The 18,568-nt window shown below is 42.5% G+C and overlaps 1 protein-coding gene and 1 non-coding gene across 3 annotated transcripts in view; one reads left to right on the top strand and one right to left on the bottom strand.

Annotated features, from left to right (window-relative positions):
* The window catches only part of WNK3 (WNK lysine deficient protein kinase 3), a 170,460-nt gene extending 152,114 nt beyond the window's left edge, over positions 1–18,346 (bottom strand). For both annotated transcript variants that reach the window (XM_025372570.1, XM_025372571.1), the window contains exon 1: positions 18,029–18,346. The gene's annotated coding sequence lies outside the window, so the exon portion shown is untranslated. The remainder of the gene's footprint in view (positions 1–18,028) is intronic.
* Positions 4,959–5,065, top strand: LOC112616812. The gene has a single exon (XR_003117808.1). It is a non-coding gene; the product is annotated as a U6 spliceosomal RNA (small nuclear RNA).
* Positions 18,347–18,568: the final 222 nt, after the last annotated feature.

The following is an 18,568-nucleotide window of genomic DNA, read 5'->3' as shown; positions in this document are numbered from 1 at the left end:
GCCCAGGAGTTTGAGACCAGCCTGGGCAACATGGCAAGACCCCATCTCTACAAAAAAAAATTACAAAATTAGCTGGGTATGTTGGCATGCGCCTGTAGTCCAAACACCAGGAGGTTGAGGCAGGAGGATCCCTTGAGCCCAGGAGGACAAGATTGTAGTAAGACTGACAGAGCCACTGCACTCTAGCCTGGGTGACAGAGACCTTGTCTCAAAAACAAAAACAAAAACAAAACAAAACAAAACTTTGCCTTCAGGTCCATGATGTTGGGAAAATTTTTTTTAAATTTAAAAACAACAGGCTGGGCTGGGCATGGTGGCTCACACCTATAATCCCAGCATTTTGGGAGGCCAGGGCAGGCCGATTACCTGAGGTCAGGAGTTCCAGACCAGCCTGGCCAACATGGCGAAACCCCATCTCTACTGAAAAATACAAAAATTAGCCAGGTGTGGTTGCTCATGCCTGTAATCCCAACTACTTGGGAGGCTGAAGCTCAAGAATCACTTGAACCCAGAATGCAGAGGTTGCAGTGAGCCAAAATTACGTCACCGCATTCCAGCCTGGGCGACAGAGCAAGAACCCGTCTCAAAAAAAAAAAAAAAAAAAAAACTTAGCCAGGCATGGTGGCATGCACCTGTAGTCTTAGCTACTGGGGAGGCTGAGGTGGGAGGATCACCTGAGCCTGGGAGGTTGAGGCTGCAGTGAGCCACCACGGTCCAACCTGGGTGACAGAGTGAGACCCTGTCTCAAAAAATTTAATTAATTAAAATAAAAAACAAAATAAAACCTTAAATTCAGACCCCTAATATAATAGAGGAGTGGCAAGTACTGGTGCTCTGGTATAATAATTCTAACACCTGGCTTCCCAAAGTATAGGATAAGAAGCAAGTAAGAGCTGGGTGCTGTGGCTCATACTTGTAAACCCAGCACTTTGGGAGGTCAAGGTGGGTGGATCACCTGAGGTCAGGAGTTCGAGACCAGCCTGACCAACATGGTGAAACCCCATTTATATTAAAAATACAAAAATTATCCAGGTGTGGTGGTACGTGCTTATAATCCCAGCTGCTCGGAGGCTGAGGCATGAGAATAGCTTGAACCTGGGAGGCAGAGGCTGGCAGTGAGCCAAGACCATGCCACTGTACTCCAGCCTGGGTGACAGAGAAAGACTCTGTCTCCAAAAAAAAAAAAAAAGCAAGTAAGAAGGATGAAGAAAGAAATCTTCCCTCAGTCTTAAAAACCAGTACCCTAAGACAAAAATATGTCACTAGAGACAAGGAGGGGCATTTTACATGGATAAAAGAGTTAATTCATCAAGACAATATACCAAATACACATCTAACAACAGAGTCCCAAAATACATTTAATAAAAACGGACAAAATTGGAGAAATAGATAATTCAATAATAGCAAAAGATTTCAATACTCCACTCTCAATAATGGAGAGAGTAACTAGACAGAAAACCAACAAGTATATGGAAAACTTGGTCAATACTATCAATCAACTTGACCTAAGTGACATCTACAGAACACTTCACCCAACAATAGCAAAATAGACATTCTTTTCAAGCACACATAGAACATCTCTGAAAAAACAAAATCATATGCTATGCAATAAAACAAATCTCAACAAATTTAAAGAGATTGAAATCATACAAAGCACGCTCTCCTACCAAAAATGAATAAATTAGAAATGAACAACAGGGTAAGGATAGACATACAGGTCAACGGAACTGAGAGTCTAGAAGCCCTAACATTTACAGTCAATTGATTTTCAATATGGAGGTCAAGACCATTCAATGGGAAAAGAAGAGTTATTTCAACGAAACTTGCTGGCACAACTGCAATCCACATGCAAAAGAATGAAGCTGGAACCCGACCTCATACCATACACAGAAATTTAAAAGTGGATCATAGTCCTAAATACAAAAGCTAAAACTATAAAACTTTTAGAAGAAAACATTAGAGTAAATCTCAGTGACTCGGGTCAGACAATGAATTCCCAGCCACAACACTAGAACCACAAGCATAAAAGAGAAAATTAAGAAGCTGCGCCTCAGCTGGGCACGGTGGCTCACGCCTCTAATCCCAGCACTTTGGGAAGCCAAGGCAGGTGGATCACTTGAGGTCAGGAGTTTGAGACCAGCCTGGCCAACATGGTGAAACCCAATCACTACTAAAAATACAAAAATTAGCCGGGCATGGTGGCATGTGCCCATAATCCCAGCTACTCAGGAGGCTGAGGCACGAGAATCACTTGAACCTGGGAAGCAGAGGTTACAGTGAGCCAAGATCATGCCTCTGCACTCCAGCCTGGGCAACAGAGTAAGACTCGGTCTCAAAAAAAAAAAAAAAAAAAAAAAAAACCAAAAACACAGAGAAGCTTCACCTCATCAAAATTTTAAACTTTTGTGCTTCAAAGGATACCTTCAAGAAAGTGGTGAAGACAACCTACAGGGCAGAAGAAAGTATGTGCAAATCATATATGTGATAGGGGATGGTATCAAACTATATTAAGAACTCGATAATGGCCGGGCATAGTGGCTCACGCCTGTAATCCCAGCACTCTGGGAGGCCGAGGCGGGTGGATCATTTGAGATCAGGAGTTCAAGACCAGCCTGGCCAACGTGGTGAAACCCCATCTCTACTAAAAATGTAAAAATTAGCCAGGCGTGGTAGTGGGTACCTATAATCTCAGCTACTCAGGAGGCTGAGGCAGGAGAATTGCTTGAACCCAGGGGGCAGAGGTTGCAGTGAGCCAAGATGGAGCCACTTCACTCTAGCCTGGGCAAAAGAGTGAAGCTCCATCTCAAAAAAAAAAAAAAAAAAAAAAAAAGAATATTACTGGGCAATAAAAACGAATGGTGTCAGGTGTGGTGGCACACACCTATAATCTCAGTTACCCAGGAGGCTGAGGTGGCAGGATCACTTGAGCCCAGAAGTTCAAGGCTGCAGTGCGCTATGATCACACCCATGAATAGCCACTGCCTGCTAGCCTGCGTAACATAGCGAGGTCCCATCTCTAAAAAATTAAAAAAAAAAAAAAGAATGGAGTATTGATATACGCTACAACAAGGATGAACCATGAAGACATTATGCTAAGTGAAAGACGTCAGAGGAAAAGACTGCATACTATATGATTTCATTTATATGAAATGTCCAGAAAATACAAAGCTACAGAAACAGAAAATAGATTGGTGGGTGGGGCTGGGGCATAGGAATAGGATCGACTGCAAATAAACACAAGCAATCTTTCGGGGATGATGGTAATGAACTAAAATTGAGTTGTAATCAAGATTTTACAACTCTATAAATTTACTGAAAAGCATTGACTTTTATATTATATTTGTAAATTCTGTTATATAAATTGTATCTCAATAAAATATGATGTCCTGGCCGGGGCCAGTGGCTAACACTTGTACTCCCAGTACTTGGGCGGGGAGGGCGGCCGAGGCAGAAGGATAGCTTGAGCCCAAGAGTTTGAGACCAGCCTGGGCAGCAGAGGGAGACCCTGTCTCTACAAAAAATAAAATTTAAAAATATAAGCTGAGCATGGTGGTCTACGCCTATAGTTCCAGCTACTAGGGAGGCAGAGGTGGGAGGATCACTTGATCCCGGGAGGCTACAGTGAGCCATGATTGCAACAGTGCACTCCAGCCTGGGCGACAGAGAGAGATTCTGCCTCCAAAAAAAATTTTTTAAAATATGGCTGGGTGCGGTGGTACATGCCTATAATCCCAGAACTCTGGGAGGCCAAGGTGGGTGATCACCTGTGGTCAGGAGTTCCAGACCAGCATAGCCAACATGGTGAAACCCTGTCTCTACTAAAAATACAAAAAATTAGCCGGGCATGGTGGCGGGCACCTGTAATCCCAGCTACTCGGGAGGCTGAGGCAGGAGAAGCACTTGAACCCGGGAGGCAGAGGTTGCAGTGAGCCAAGATCGTGCCATTGCACTCCAGCCTGGGTGACAAGAGTGAAACTCTGTCTCAAAAAAAAAAAAATTCTGAAAGTAAAACATTTTGATGAAAATCAAAACCATCACATTATCAAATATGCCTATTAAAAACTATACTACCCTCCCACCCCTCATTGTGTCCACTCTTATCTTTAGCCTGGCCTCCTGGGTTAAGAATCCCAGGAGGAAAGTAAAGGCCTGACAACAATAAGATGTAATAGCTGGTGACCTAAAGGTAAACAACAAGTAAGAAAAACTAGGCCAAGAACTTCACTAAGTATAACGTATCTGGGGCCATCATGGATTCAATGGCTTTTTTTTTTTTTTTTTTTTTTTTAAGATAAGACCTCACTCTGTTACCCAGGATGGAGTGCAGCGGTGCAATCATGGCTCCCTGCAGCCTTGACCTCCCTAGGATCAAGTAATCCTCCCACCTCAGCCTCCCGAGTAGCTGGGACTACAGGCATGAACCACCACACCTATCTAACTTGTTGTATTTTTTTGTAGAGACAAGGTTTTGCCACATTGCACAGGCTAGTCTCAAACTCCTGGGCTCAAGCAATCTGCCCTCATCAGCCTCCCAAAGTGCTGGGATTATAGGCATGAGCCACCATGCCAGGCCTCAATAGCTTCTTGACTACAGTATATGTGGGCCCATCGTGGATCTTGACCATAAAACAGTTTAAGAACATAGCTCAGCTGGGCGTGGTGGCTCATGCCTGTAATTCCAGCACTTTGGGAGGCCGAGCACTTGGATCACAAGGTCAGGAGTTCAAGACCAGCCTGGCCAAGATGATGAAATTCTGTCTTTACTAAAAATACAAAAATTAGCCGGGCATGGTGGCAGGAGCCTGTAATCCCAACTACTTGGGAGGCTGAGGCAGATAATTGCTTGAACCCAGGAGGTGGAGGTTGCAGAGAGCCAAGATCACACCACTGCACTCCAGCCTGGGCAACAGAGCAAGACTCCGTCTCAAAAAAAACAAAACAAAACAAAACTCAGGCTCGTGCTCGCTTTGGCAGCACATATACTAAAATTGGAACGATACAGAGAAGATTAGCACGGCCCCTGCACAAGGATGACATGCAAATTCGTGAAGCGTTCCATATTTTTAAATCCCAATATCCATTTTTTCTTTTTTTTTAGACTCTGTCGCCCAGGCTTAATTGCAGTGGTGTGATCACAGTTCACTGCAGCCTTGACCTCCCAGGCTCAAGCGATCCTCCGACTTCAGCCTTTCAAGTAGCTGGGACTACAGGCACATGCCACCAGACTCAGCTAATTTTAAACGTTTTTTGCAGACGTGAGGTCAAGCCATGTTGCCCCGGCTGGTCTCAAACTCCTGGGCTCAAGAGATTCTCCCTCCTTGGCCTCCCAAAGTGCTGGGATGACAGTCATGGGCCACCATGCCTGTCCCCAAAATTCATTTTTAAAGATAATTCCATTCCAGTTATCCAGCAACTTTGTAAATTAGACTAATTTAATTTAGCCTTGCAACTTAATAGAAACGACTTTGGGCTTCAACATAAAAATATAAGTATTTTCTCTGGCAAAGGTGGGAAAATTCACATTTTCCATGAAAAACTGAGGAAATAACATTAATTAAAACTGAATTCTGGGCGGGCGTGGTGGCTCACACCTGTATTCCCAGCACTTTGGGAGACTGAGGCAGGCGGATCACGAGGTCAGGAGGTCAAGACCATCCTGGCTAACACGATGAAACCCCGTCTCTACTAAAAATACAAAAAATTAGCCGGGCGTGGTGGCGGGCGCCTGTAGTCCCAGCTACTCTGGAGGCTGAAGCACGAGAATGGCGTGAACCCGGGAGGCAGAGCTTGCAGTGAGCCCAGATCGCGCCACTGCACTCCAGCCTGGGCCACAGACTGAGACTCCATCTCAAAAGAAAAAAAAAAAAAAGCAAATTCCACTCCAAAGTCAGTATATTGACCATAGAAGATTCACATGTTCCTTTTGCAGTCTTTCAGCTTTGTGGTTCTGACCACAATCAATGATCACAAACATATGAATAACTCACTGCCTCACAGTAAAAAACTGAGTCTTGCTTCTCATAAACTAATATAAGACCTGACTGAACATAAAAATATTTGAGGCCGGGTGCGGTGGCTCATGCCTGTAATCCCAGCACTTTGGGAGGCCAAGGCGGGTGGATCACGAGGTCAGGAGATCGAGACCATCCTGGCTAACACAGTGAAATCCCGACTCTACTAAAAATACAAAAAATTAGCCGGGCGTGGTGGCGGGCGCCTGTAGTCCCAGCTACTCTGGAGGCTGAGGCAGGAGAATGGCGTGAACCCGGGAGGCAGAGCTTGCAGTGAGCCGAGATGGCGCCACTGCACTCCAGCCTGGGGAACAAAGCGAGGCTCCGTCTCAAAAAAAAAAAAAAAAAAATATATATATATATATATATATATATAAAATATATAAACAATATATAAATATATATAAATATAAAAATATATATATAAATAAATATATTTGAGGGGATTCTTCAAAATCCATTCAATTTGGAGGACGTTAAAATATAAGAGTATTTAAATATATTTATGTAGAGTTATTAAAACACACTCGGAATGAGCTATTACCAAAGTGAATTTATATTTCCCGGAGTTTTAAAAATATTATTTTGGCAATTATAGGTACTGATGAGAAGAAATTAGAACCACAAAGAGGCGAGTCTAGAAACAGCATTTTTCTTCTCTTATTTCCTATCCCAGATCCTTAGGAGTTGAACTACCTTCATATGAACAGAAACCCCATCTCTACTAAAAATACAAAAAAAAAAATTAGCCGGGCATGGTGGCACACGCCTGTAGTCCCAGCTACTTGGGAGGCTGAGGCACAAGAATTGCTTGAGCCCAGGTGGCAGAGGTTGCAATGAGCCGAGATCACGCCACCACACTCCAGCCTGGGCGACAGAGTGAGACTCAGCATCAAAAAAAAAAAAAAAAGAAAAGAAAAGAAAACAATGAGGGGTGAGCACCAAACCTAGATACGTGGCAATATAAAAATAGAGATCATCTCTTTCTTGAGGTTCAAAGAACTTTAGGTAGATGTCGGAACACAGATCGTCTTCTGTGCAAAATACTTCCAAGCCCTATAAATTCAGAAAGAAAAGAAAAAAATAAATAGCATTGTATTCATCTTGCAATCCCAATATAAGTATATAATTACAAAAACTTTCAGTTAAACCTTTGTTTTTTATTTTTATATCTTATATTCCTATTTTCAATATATAAATTTAACTCAGTGATATATATATACATATATGTGTGTGTATATATATGTACGTTGTGTTTATAAATGTTCTGGGAACAAGATAGTATCTCAGCTAAACTTTGTAAATCACCTTGGGTATTGAATATTTTCATTAATAATAGCTTTTGTGAACTTATTATTTTGAAATTCAAAATTAGCTGATCCACAAAAAAAAAAGAACACAAGCTTGGCTGGGAGTGGTGGCTCATGCCTGTAATAACCCCAACACCTGGGGAGACTGAGGCTGGCAGATTGCTTGAGCTCAGGAGTTCAAAACCAGCCTGGACAACATGGCAAAACTCTGCCTCTACAAAAAATAAAAAATTAGCTGGTTGTGGTATTGTGCGCCTGTAGTCCTCGCTACTTAAGAGGCTGAGGTAGGGATGATCACCTGAGCCCAGGGAGATTGAGGCTGCAGTGAGCTGTGATCACACCACTGTACTCCAGCCTGGATCACAGAGTGAGACTCTGTCTCAAAAAAAAAAAAAAAAAAAGGAACACATGCTCTGGAGTGGGAGAAATCTGGAATCAAATATTGGTTCTGCCTTTCAACCTTTGGAAGAGATTTCGGGCAAATTATTTAACCTCAATAATTCTTGATTGCATTTGTGAAATCTCACAGGACCAATATGAAAATACACATATAAAATATTTAGCACAGTGCCAGGCACAACATAATAATCAATAAATGCAAGCTTTTATTTTCTACGTCTCAATAACCCCTAGGGACAGCACTATATTAAAGTACTCTTCAACAATACTCCAGAAAACATTAAATGATTTTCAGGAGACTCTACTTAGGAAGGCAGAAAACCACATATTTTCTAAAGTTTTTCAGTAATGAACCATGTTGGCATTGCCAAAGGGATATGCTCCAGTGACCAGGATAGTATCTCTTCTACATTCAGCAATGTAGAAACATGGCCTAGTGAGAAAGTTTACAAAAATCAGGCCTCAAACCTGGAATCTCTTACTAAGTTCACAGTTATATATAATTACCTACATGTAGCCATTTTTCCTTCATAAAATGATAAATACACTTATCTAAGCTCTAGGAATATATATAAAGACAACTGTGGCTGGGCACAGTGGCTCACGCCTGTAATCCCAGCACTTTGGGAGGTCAAGGTAAGTGGATCACCTGAGGTCAAGTGTTCGACACCAGCCTGACCAACATGGCGAAACCTCGTCTCTACTAAAAATACAAAAATTAGCTAGGCATGGTGGCACGTGCCTGTGATCCCAGCTACTGAGGAGGCTGAGGCATGAGAACTGCTTGAACCCTGGTGGCAGAGGTTACAGTAAGCCAAGATCGCGCCACTGCACTCCAGCCTGGGCAATAGAGCGAGACTCCATCTCAAAAAAAAAAAAAAATAGCCAGGCATGTTATGTGCCTGTAGTCCCAGCTACTTGGGAGGCTGAAGTAGGAGGTTTGCTTAAGCCTGGGAGGTTGAGGCTGCAGTTAGTAGTGATTGTGCCACTACACTCCAGTCTGGGTGACCGAGACCCCGTCTCAAAAAAATAAAAGACATATATCTACATATATAAAATACAATATATGTAATATATTTATATATATATACACACACATATACATACATATAATACAATCATATGGCTCAAATATCAAATAAAGAAGTTTATAAAGGGCAGGCTTATTCCCAACTCTATCTCCCTTCCATTCAATTCCATTCGCCCCACCAACAGGTAACCACTCAACAGATTCTTGTGTATTCCTCCAGAATCTCTTCAGGCAAATTAACAAATATATGTTCTCTCCTTCCCTATCTACACAAAAAGTAACACAGTACACACCAAGCTCTTTTTATAGTCATAGTAACTTAAGATACATGTTTTTCCTTTTCAGTACATATAAGTTTCTCATTCTTATTTTGTAGTATTCAATTGTTTGCTATTATAAATAACATTGTAGATTTCATTGTACATATGTGTGTGTGTATGTGTGTGTGTGTGTGTATCCCTGAACTAGAATTGCTATATCAAAGGAAATTTTTTTTTTTTTTTTTTTTTTTGAGACGGAGTCTCGCTGTGTTGCCCAGGCTGGAGTGCAGTGGCGCGATCTCGGCTCACTGCAAGCTCCGCCTCCCGGATTCACGCCATTCTCCCGCCTCAGCCTCCGAGTAGCTGGGACTACAGGCGCCCGCCACCACGCCCGGCTAGTTTTTTTTTTTGTATTTTTAGTAGAGACGGGGTTTCACCATGTTAGCCAGGATGGTCTCGATCTCCTGACCTCGTGATCCACCCGCCTCGGCCTCCCAAAGTGCTGGGATTACAGGCTTGAGCCACCGCGCCCGGCCAATTTTTTTTTTTTTAAGACAGTCGTCGCCCAGGCTGGAGTGCAGTGGTGTGATCTCAGCTTACTGCAACCTCCACCTTCCGGGTTCAAGCAATTCTCCTGCCTCGGCCTCCGGAGTAGATGGGATTACAGGCGCACGCCACCATGCCCGGCTAATTTTTGTATTTTCAGTACAGACAAGGTTTCACCATGTTGGCCAGGCTGGTCTCGAACTCCTGGGCTCAGGTGATCTGCCCACCTCAGCCTCCCAAAGTGCTGGGATTACAGGTGTGAGCCACTGTGCCCTGTCAAGATCAAAGAAAATTTGCATATTTATTTTTTAAACTTTTATTTAAGTATACTAATATATTCAGAATAACGTATGTAATACATGTGTATCTTTATATAATGCTGCCAAATTACCTTCCATGGGCAATGTACCAATTTAAACTCCTACCTCCAACGTGTGAGTGTCTCTTACCCCGCAGTCTTGACAACAAAGAGTGTTATCAAACATTTTGATTTTTAACATTCTGATAAGTTTAAGCAAGGAATCTCAGTGTGGTTTCAATTAGCATTTATCCTACACACGAGGGCAAGCATCTTTCTCATAAATAATCGTTAAAGTCAGGAATAAGCCAAGATTTCCTACTACCAACTAAGGAAATAAAACAAGACCTACAAATGTTAGAAAGTAGGAGACAAAACTCAAAACTTACAGACTACATGTTTATCTATCTAGAAAATCCAAGAAAATCAACTAAAAAACTATAACTAACAAGGAACTAACAAGAGCTCAGAAAACAGGCCAAAGACAAAATCAACATACAGAAATCTGCCATATATCTCAGTAATCATTACAAAATGTAATTTTAAAAAACGACTATCGACCAGGCGCAGTGGCTCATGCCTGTAATCCCAGCGCGCTGGGAGGCCCAGACGGGTGGATCACCTGAGGTCAGGAGTTCAAGGCCAGCCTGGCCAACATGGTGAAATCCCGTCTCTACTAAAAATACAAAAATTAGACGGGCGTGGTGCCGGTCGCCTGTAGTCCCAGCTACTGGGGAGGCTGAAGCAGGAGAATTGCGTGAACCCAGGAGGCGGAGCTTGCAATGAGCCGAGATTGTGCCACTGCACTCTGGCCTGGGTGACAGAGTGAGACTCTGTCTCCAAAAAAAAAAAAAAAAAAAGTAAGTACAAGTGGCTAATACATGTACGGTAAGGGGATTGCTCAAACTCATTAGTAAACACAGGGGTACAAACTCAAATGATTCAGTATCATTTTTCATCTATCAGGATGCAAAAAATAAATATCTGTTAAATTTGAGAATTGTATAAGAAATTTGGTATTCCATGCACTGTTGGCAGCTAAACTGGAATAGCCTTTTCATAGGGCAAATTCCGAGTACCTAGTGCATAACTGTCACCCAGCAATTCCAATCCTTAGTAGTATCGCTTGAGAAATATTCCTGCATGTGAACAAATATGTAGGTACAGGGCTTTTTAAAACTGAAACATTGTTTTAAATAGCAAAACAAACAAACAAACAAAATCAACCTGAAAAGAACTTAAATATCCATCTATAGGAGAATGGTGAAATAAACATGGTACATCCATACTGTGAAATAATAAGCATCTGTTTAAAAAATTCAAGATGGATATATATATATTGATATATAAAAATCTCCTACATATGTATACTATAAGGTGAGAAAAGTAAGTTGTAGTACAACATGTATATTACATCTACATACTATTTGTGTTAAAAAAAAACACCACAAAACTGTATTTCTAAAGGTACTCACATATGGGTGAATGCATATAAAAAAGACTAGAAAGATATACTCTAAACTGATCCTACTAGTCAAAGCTAGAGAAGCACATAGGAAGAAATACTATGTATTAATCAAAAATAATGACGTGAACATATATATAAACACTGATACGAAAAGAGCCCTAAGTGACAATCTTTGGGAGAAAAATCATAAAATATATATCACATACTTGTTATTTGTATATGTACAAACATATGCATGTAAATACAGAGAAAAAAGGACTATATTCCACAACCAACTCTTTTTTTTTTTTTCTTTCATCCTTATTTTGGCAACCATGGAACCAACTCTTAACCAATGGTTATCTACGGGAGGACAGGAAGTTTGGTTAAAAGGTGTTTTAATCTAATGCTGTATTACTTTAATTCTTTAAAGAAGAGTTGCCCATTAACAATCTGTACAAAAGAATCAGTTAAAAAGGCCAGGCGCGGTGGCTCATACCTGTAATCCCAACACTTTGGGAGGCTGAGGCAGGAGGATCGCTTGAGCTCAGGAGTTTGAGACCTGTTTGGGCAACATAGCAAAATCTCATCTCTATTTTTACAATAAAACAAAATACTGGCTGGATGCGGTGGCTCACACCTGTAATTCTAGCACTTTGGGAGGCCAAGGCGGGTGGATCATCTGAGGTCAGGAGTTCAAGACCAGCCTGGCTAACATGGCAAAACCCCACCTCTACCAAAAATACAAAAACTAGCTGGGCGTGGTGGCATGCACCTGTAGTCCCAGCAACTCGAGAGGCTGAGGCACAAGAATTGCCTGAATCTGGGAGGCAGATGTTGCAATGCGCTGAGATCTCACACTGCACTCCAGCCTGGGTGACAGAGTGAGACTGCGTCTCAAAAACAAAACAAAACAAAACAAAACAATAAAATAAAGCAGAAAGACAACTCACGGAATGGAAGAAACTGTTTGCAAATCACATATCTGATTAGGGTCTAGTATCTAGACTATATATATTTTTTAAAAATTCTTACAACTCAACAATAAAAAGACAACCAACCACATTGTTTAATGGGCAAAGAACTTAAATAGACATCTCTCCAAAGAAGAAATACAAATAGTCAACAAGCCATGAGAAGCTGCCCAATATCATTAGGGAAATACAATTCAAAACCACAATGAGATACCAGTTCATACCCATTATGATGGCTATTTAGAAAGAAAAATAAATAAAAATATTTTTTTAAAAAACAAGTAAAAAACAGAAAGCAACAAGTAAGTGTTGGTGAGGATGTGGAGAAATGGAACCCTCATACATGGCTGATGGCAATGACAATTGGTGCAACTGTTATGGAAAACAGTTTGGTGGTTTCTCAACAAGTTAAACATAAGGCCGGGGACAGTGGTTCATGCCTGTAACCCCAGTATTTTGAGAGGCTAAGGCAGGAGGATCACTTGAGTTCAGTTTATGACCAGCCTGGGCAACGTAGGGAGACCTTGTCTCTACCAAAAGTAAAAAATTAGCCTGGTGTGGGGCATGGTGGCACACACCTATCGTCCCAGCTACTCAGGAGGCTGAGGTGGGAGGACTGCCTCAGCCTGGGTGGTTGAAACTGCACTAAGCCATGATCATGCCACTGTACTCCAGCCTGGGCAACAGAGCCCTGTCTCAAAACAAAACATAACATAGGATTACATATGACCTAGCAGTTGTGCTCCTAGGTATACCCAAAATAAATAAAAACAGGTATTCAAACAAAAACTTGTATGCAGATATTCATAGCAGCACTATTCATAAAAGCCAAAAGGTAGAAACATCCCAAATATCCATGAACTGATAAATGGATAAACAAAATATGATATATCCATAGAAAGGAATAATACTCAGCCATAAAAGGGAATAAAGTAATGCTACATGCCACAACACAGATGAATCTCAAAAACATGCTGAGTGAAAGCCAAACACAAAAGGTCATATATTATATGATTCCATTTACGTGAAATATCCAGAATAGGCAAATATTAATGGTAACCTGGGACTTGGAGGAAGGGAGAATGGGGAGTGACTGCTTACTGGGTACAGAATTTCCTTTTGAGGTGGTGTTAGCTGCACAACATCATGAAGTTACCTAATGCCACTGTACAACTGTACACTTTAAAATGGTTAAAATGGGGCCAGGCACAGTGGCTCATGCCTGTAATCCCAGCTCTCTGGGAAGTCAAGACAGGCAGATCACCTGAGGTGAGGAGTTGGAGACCAGCCTGACCAACATGGAGAAACCCTGTCTCTACTAAAAATACAAAAATTAGCCAGGCGTGGTGGTGCATACCTGTAATCCCAGCTATTTGGGAGGCTGAGGCAGGAGAATCACTTGAACACAGGAGGCAGAGGTTGCAATGAGCCAAGATCATGCCACTGCACTCCAGCCTGGGTGACAGAGAGAGACTCCGTCTCAAAATAAATAAAATAAAATAAAATGAAACGGTTAAAATGGTAAATTTATGTTACATTAATTTTATCACAATTTTTTAAAGTTACTATGCTAACAGCCTGGCTAACATTGTGAAACCCTGTCTCTTCTAAAAATACAAAAATTAGCCAGGTGTAGTGGCAGGCACCTGTAATCCCAAATACTCAGGAGGCTGAGGCAGGAGAATCGTTTGAACTCTGGAGGCAGAGGTTGCAGTGAGCCGAGATGGCACTATTGCACTCCAGCCTGGGTGACGGAGACTCCATCTCAAAAAAAAAAGTTACCATGCTAAAACACAGAAAACAATGTACTTCATTTCTTTCGGCCGGGCACAGGGGCTCACGCTTGTAATCCCAGCACTTTGGGAGGCCAAGGAAGGTGGATCACAAGGTCAAGAGTTCGAGACCAGCCTGGCCAATATGATGAAACCCCGTCTATACTAAAAATACAAAAATTAGCCAGGCGTGGTGGCATGCACCTATAATCCCAGCTCCTTGGGAGGCTGAGGCAGGAGAATAGCTTGAACCTGGGAGGCAGAGGTTGCAGTGAGCCGAGATCACACCACTGCACTCCAGCCTGGGTGACAGAGCAAAACCCTGTCTCAAAAAAAAAAAAAAAAAAAAAGTTAATGAGAAAAATATATCCCTGAAAGGGCATTTAAACTCATTTCTGCAGTGAGTCAATCTCAACATTTGCCAAACCAAATCTCATAACAAGCTCTATCAAAACAATTAAAAATTGTATCAATTCTACTTTTGAAGCTTTAAAATTTCTGAATGAATGTCTTATAGATGTTTTTTAGTCATCAAATGTCCCCTAACGGCATCATAAATGTTATGATCTCAAACAAAGATGGAAAAGACCCACTCGTTTGAAAGAATTCTGGCTTTTGGCCAAGAGACAAAATCAAGTATATCTGTAAATAGAGCTCGTCTACTTATATTGAGAGACTGAGAAAGGAGGGTCTTTTTTTTTCTTATACACAATTCCTTCCCCACAAAAACATACACAAAAATTTAAGCCCTCCAGGAACAACAGTTAACTGTGGCCTGTCGGGGAGGCGGAAGGAGGGGAGAGTACTAGGGAAAAGAGCCAACTCATGCTGGGCTTAATACCTGGGTGATGGGTTGGTAGGTGCAGCAAACCACCATGGCACACGTTTATCTATGTAACAAACCTGCACATCCTGCACATGTACCCCAGAACTTAAAAAATAATAAAATAATTATTTTTTAAAAAATCAGTTAAATATACTAATAAGTATTATTTAAAAATAAAAAAAATTAAGCCCTCTGTTAATTATTTTTATTTCAATTATCTGACTAGAAATCTGATAGCGGCCGGGCGCGGTGACTCATGCCTGTAATCCCAGCACTTTGAGAGGCTGAAGTGGGCGGATCACTTGAGGTCAGGAGTTTGAGACCAGTCTGGCCAACGTGGGGAAACCCCATCTCTACTAAAAATACAAAAATAAGCCAGGCATGGTGGCGCGCCTGTAATCCCAGCTACTAGGGAGGCTGAGGCAGGAGAATTGCTTGAACCTGGGAGGCGGAGGTTGCAGTAAGCCAAGATCACGCTGCTGCACTCCAGCCTGGGCGGCAGAGCGAGACTCCGTCTCAAAAAAAAAAAAAAAAAAAAAAAAAAAAAAAGAAATAATAATAATAACCATTATTTTCTTTACTTCTGTCTACTCTGGTTCTTTGCAGCCACTGGCTTTATCATTTACTGGCTCAGCAATGAACAATACAGAAAAAACAGAAACTCTATGGAAGAAAGTTAAGTCAACACTACAGAAATCTAACTCTTAAAACTATAATTATATAAGCAAACGTAAACCTGTGATATGAAGATCAACAATGGTCTAGAAGTCAGAATTCCGGGGCCCACCAGTTACTAGGGCAAGTCTTGTTTTTCTGGGCTTCATTTCTCTTTCAGATAGAAGGAGAAAAATGCCTTTCCTACCTGCCTCCCAACCGAAGTGCCGTAATAAAATTATGTACAAGGTATGACAGAACTCTAAAAAGGGAGACCTAACCTAGCTTGGTGGAGTTTTTGAAAAGGAAGAAAGGGAAACCAGGAAAGGCTTTCAGGAATAGCTGGTGACAGATGTTAAGTTTTAAAAGCATGAGTTCAAATTCAAGAGAAGGGGGAGAGAAAGCATTCCAGGTAGAGGGGGACATCAGAAGCAAAGGCAGAAACACCATAAATCTGTTTGTTATTCCCCTTCTTAAACAATCAAGAGTTCCTAATTCACCCCAGCCTCAACCTAAGATTCCAGCCTTATCTCATTCCATTCTCCAAATATACCATGCTTACACTTTCAAGACCCAAAATGTGAATGCCCTTCACTCTAGAAACATCTAGTTCAAAAAACTGGGAGACCGCCTTGCCTGGTTGAGTTAGTGCAACATTTCCAGGCTCTTATAGTGCCTTTATACTTCTACTGTACTATTTAATACATTAAGTATTCATCTCAATCTGAGAGACTATGAACAGAATATGACCTTCTGTATTCGAACTGTGGGTAGCCTAAACAAGGATTACACTCTTTCCAATATCAAAGCAGAATAAAAGAAAAACAGCATGGGAATGTTCTCAAGTTTGCAACATTTCCAAGAAAACTAAATATATATCAGTAAAATTTGTAAAAAATAATCACAAAACATTAAAATCCATAACCATTAATCTTGACCCAGAACAGAATGAGACCAGGACAAGACATCCTTATCAGAAGATAAGTATTCAGAGAACAAAATGTTCACGTAATCTGTTGTAATTTAAACTCACACCAAAAAGCGAATGCCAATTTTCAAACAAGATAAATTCGGAATGACCAAAAAAATCATGTACAATTATTTTAGTTCAAAGTCAGCTTTAGTGGATTTTTTAAGACAGAGTCTCGCTCTGTCGCCCAGGCTAGAGTGCAGTGGCACAATCTTGGCTAGCTGCAACCTCTGCCTCCCGGGTTCAACAGATTCTTCTGCCTCAGCCTCCCAAGTAGCTGGGATTACAGGCATGCTCCACCACGCCGGGCTAAGCTTTAGTGCATTTTTGCTATCCTTTAATGCAAGGTATCTTTCCCTTGAGCTGTCGAGTTTAAACAATTTTTAAACACATCAATCCAAAGGATAGAAACTCTAAAAGACACCTGCTGCTCTGTCACATACTAAGACCTCTTCAAAAGTTCTCTTGGTATTACAACTTACTATAGATGAAAAACAGATAACGATATCTCCAAAAATTGGATACAATCACTACTATACAGAAGATTTTCACAACTCAAAGGCTGTTTTATTCATATAATTGTCTCAATCAACAGTAACTCTTAAGAAAAAATAGCCATACTACTCGCATCTGTTTTGAGGGTTCAGTCTCATTTTAACAAAGTCTCTCAACTCCCAAGATACGGAGATACACACGTGCAGGATTTCCACCCACACCTCATTATATAAATGTTTCACCACTCTTAACTAGTCAAACAAAACCTCTTTCAGTACAGTGAAGCCACCTCACCACTTTCATCCTCACCTATCATACCATCTCCTCCCCATCCCCAACCTGTCAGTCACACAACACACACCACCCCTTCCCAAATAACACCTCAGAATCTCCTTGAACCTAACACATTTACACAACAAGCCAGCAATATTCCTCACCCCATCCAGTCCCTCACACATTAGCTGAACCTCTTAATTAAATCTACTCTTTCCTTCATCCTATTCCCATCAATACAACTGAACTTCCCACACCCGAAGCGATCTTCCCTTTCAGTAGCTTCAATCTCACTTAAGTGATCACTCAGTCCTTTGTCAACCGTCTCCTGGTCCCCGTCCTGTATCCTCCTCACCTTCCCCGTCCCCTGGTCTTCCATCAGCTCCCAAAGTTGTCACCCCTCAACAACAACCAAAAAAAAAAAAAAAAATCAAAAACAAAAAACAAAACAAAACAAAAACCGCACCTCAGCCTCAAACCTGCCCTTCCCCACTTTCCCCCTTTTCATTTTCCTCTCCGCCTATTCAGCGGTTTCGACAGCCCCTTAGCCCCGAGCCCGACCTCGTCCGGTACCGACTGGTGAACGTACTCACCCTGCCTCGGTCAAGCCGCCCCCCGCTAGGGCGCTTACTCCTAACAGACTCTTGGCCGCCGCTGCCTCCCTCCATTCATCCCTGGCCCATTCATCTCTCAGCCCGATCCCAGACACGCCCCCCGGCCTCCTCCCTCTCTCCTAGCGCCCCGGCCGGCCCGGGACCCTCACCAGATTAGAGGCTCTCGCAGAGGAGGACTCTGACTCTTTTCGCTTCTCCCTCGCCCTCTCTCGAGCCTCCTCTCGCCCCACGACGAGCCACACCGTAGAAGAGAAACATACACACACACCGCCTCCTCCTCGATCGCCTCCTCCGATGCTTCTTACTCCTCTCCTCGATGTCTCGAGCTCCGCTCCGCGTCGTGTGCGCTTGCGCGCGTGAGCGTCTCCCCGCGAGCCCACCGGGCCAGCTACGGCCGGTAGGTAAAGAGCGGGCGGAGAAAGGGGAGCAGGGTACGAGCCCAAGCTCGCGCTCGGCCCGGAGCTGAGCAGACGCACGCGTACTCCAGCCAGGGAATTCGGACGGGTAGGAGAGAGGGGCGGAGGGAGGCGGGGAAGGGAGGGGAGAACAGCAGAGGGGGAGGGGCGGAGAAAGCCAACGGAGCAGCCCCAACTCGGAACCGCCTCTATCGCGGCGAGGTGCCGAGTGGCCAGCCAACGAGAGTGCGCGCACGCCTCCCGCCCCCTCGGCGCCGCGGGAGACAGGGATGC

The sequence above is a fragment of the Theropithecus gelada genome, chromosome X (assembly GCF_003255815.1).
Source record: "Theropithecus gelada isolate Dixy chromosome X, Tgel_1.0, whole genome shotgun sequence".
NCBI lineage: Eukaryota > Metazoa > Chordata > Mammalia > Primates > Cercopithecidae > Theropithecus > Theropithecus gelada.
This window is presented reverse-complemented; position numbering and strand designations above follow the sequence as displayed.